At 51.1% G+C, this 2,206-nt stretch overlaps 1 protein-coding gene across 1 annotated transcript in view; it reads left to right on the top strand.

Moving 5' to 3' along the window:
* The window catches only part of arid1b (AT rich interactive domain 1B (SWI1-like)), a 23,184-nt gene that overhangs the window by 18,264 nt on the left and 2,714 nt on the right, over positions 1-2,206 (top strand). The gene's annotated exons all lie outside the window — the stretch shown is intronic.

The raw sequence follows: 2,206 nt of genomic DNA, 5'->3' as shown, positions 1-2,206 counted from the left end.
TTTAAAGATGAAAATGTACCAGTGGGAGAGTCTGTGTGAAGTTAATGGTGACCAGTTAACCAGTGGATACTGGGTGCAGTGGTGGGTACGGTAGTTACAGCCAGTTATGAATCTTAGTGCACCATGATAGACAGCATCCAACATCTGCAGCATCCAACATCTGCAGCATCCAACATCTGCAGCATCCAACATCTGCAGCATCCAACATCTGCAGGGTTCTTGTAGGAGCGTTCATGCAGATCATGTCTCTGTAGTCACCTCAGAGCTGTAAAGATGCATCAGGGACGCTCTGACCTACGTCACGCTGAAGAACAGATTTCAGGAGATTCTCAGTGAAACTTCACGTCTTGTCTCGTAGTTTCTTGTCTCTGACCGGCCTCAGTCCAGGAGAACTCTGTCTCTGAACAGAAGATCTTTGAGTTTTCCAGGACTCTGACAGGAAACACTGCTCAGTTGCCAGAAATGAACTTGGGATCAGTTCATTCCAGCAGCGACTGAGCGGTCAGATGTGGTGGAGCAGAGCGGTAATTTCTCTCCGTGTGTAGAAAATAACACGTTTAACCCTTAATTGACTTCCCACAGGAGTTTAAAGTCATTATGGTGGGACCCTGAAAGACCCACAGCCAGGTCTGATCGTTAAAACTCTGAGAGGACGCGTTGGAACCGTAAATTACCTTCAGCTCTTTTCAACTTCCTGCTTCTCTGTAACGTTTGTCTCCAGAGCAGAAGTTTCACATCAGATCATGTGGAGGTTTTAGGAGACGATGCCGAGGTTCTCAGAGGGCTGACGGTTCTTCTGGGTCACCTTTCAATTTTTAATTAAGTTGAGGTTTTTAGTCAAAGTGGTCTCAGACTGAAATAAGTTCCAGAGAAGATCCAAAAACAGCCCGAGCAGCACGCGACCACCTCAGATTGTTAGTTTAGTCTAAACTTAGTTTCCTGCCTTCATCATGAAGACGCCTGAAAGCAGCAGCTGCTCCTCCTCGAGGAGGAGAAAGACATCTCTCTCCACAGCCTCCTCGTCCAGCTCTTCTCTGAGGTGTTCCAGAGCAGCCAGACTTCAGCTTCATCATCTCATCCCAGTGCTGCGTCCTGCACCATCATCTCCAGTAAACGTGCTCATCGTCCAGCTCACGCTGAATCACAACATCTGCTAATAAACTTAGGGAGGTCGGCACCTCATCACTGGTTCCCCCGGTCTCCTCCTAGTTGGACAGGTCCAGAACACCTCCCCAGGGAGGCGTCCAGGGTCCATCCTCACCAGATGTCTGAACCTTCTCAGCTGTTTCTGGATGTGGAGGAGCAGCGGTTCTACTCCGAGTCTCTCCTAGAGAACTGAACTTCTCACCTGATCTCTAAGAGAGTCCAGCTACCCTGCAGAGAGGACTCCTTTAGACCTCCTGGGTCCAGGATCTGGTTCTTTCAGGCTCTACCCAGAACTCAGGACCAGAGATGATCGTAGGAACACAGACTGGTCAGAGAGCTTTGCCTTACAGCTTCCTCTTCACCACAACGGACCAGCACAGAGTCCACAATACTGCTGAAGCTGTTCTGGTCCATCTGTTGATCTTGCGCTCCATCCGTCAAAACCAGAGGTCCTTGAACTCCTCTACTGGAAGCAGAACCTCACTCCCAACCCAGGGCCCCAGCCTGGCATTTTGGGGATGAGGTGTGCTTCCCAGAGACGCCACGTGATGTGCAGTGACTGGGGATCGAACCTGGGACTTTCGGGTCCCAAGCCGGCTGCCCTGCCTCTATAACCCGGTGCTGGACCAGAACCGTCCTGCAGAACTTTGTCTCTGACCACACGGACCTTAAAGACCTGCAGAAAAGCAGCAAAGCCTTGATGAAACCTTGAGTGCTTCAAGGATCTGGTCTTCTGAAGTTCTGCAGCTCCCACAGATTTATTTGTCTCGACCCTGAGAGGACGTTTGAAGGCAGAACTGTGGAGGTGAAGCCAGCGAGGAACTCCACCGAGGTCAGCGGAGGGAGATAACTGATGTTTCAGGGCCAGGACTTGAAAAGGTCTCCAGCTGGGTTCAGGAGATCCGATCCAGATGTGCTGCTGTGTCGCTCAGAAAACACAACCACAAGACGGATTCCTCGTGGTTGGACCTGCGCTGCCGCCACTTCCTGCTGCCGCCACTTCCTGCCGCTGTCACTTCCTGCTGCTGTCACTTCCTGCTGCTGTCACTTCCTGCTGCCA

This window comes from Nematolebias whitei, chromosome 12, assembly GCF_014905685.2.
Source record: "Nematolebias whitei isolate Nwh7 chromosome 12, NemWhi1, whole genome shotgun sequence".
Lineage (NCBI taxonomy): Eukaryota > Metazoa > Chordata > Actinopteri > Cyprinodontiformes > Rivulidae > Nematolebias > Nematolebias whitei.
This window is presented reverse-complemented; position numbering and strand designations above follow the sequence as displayed.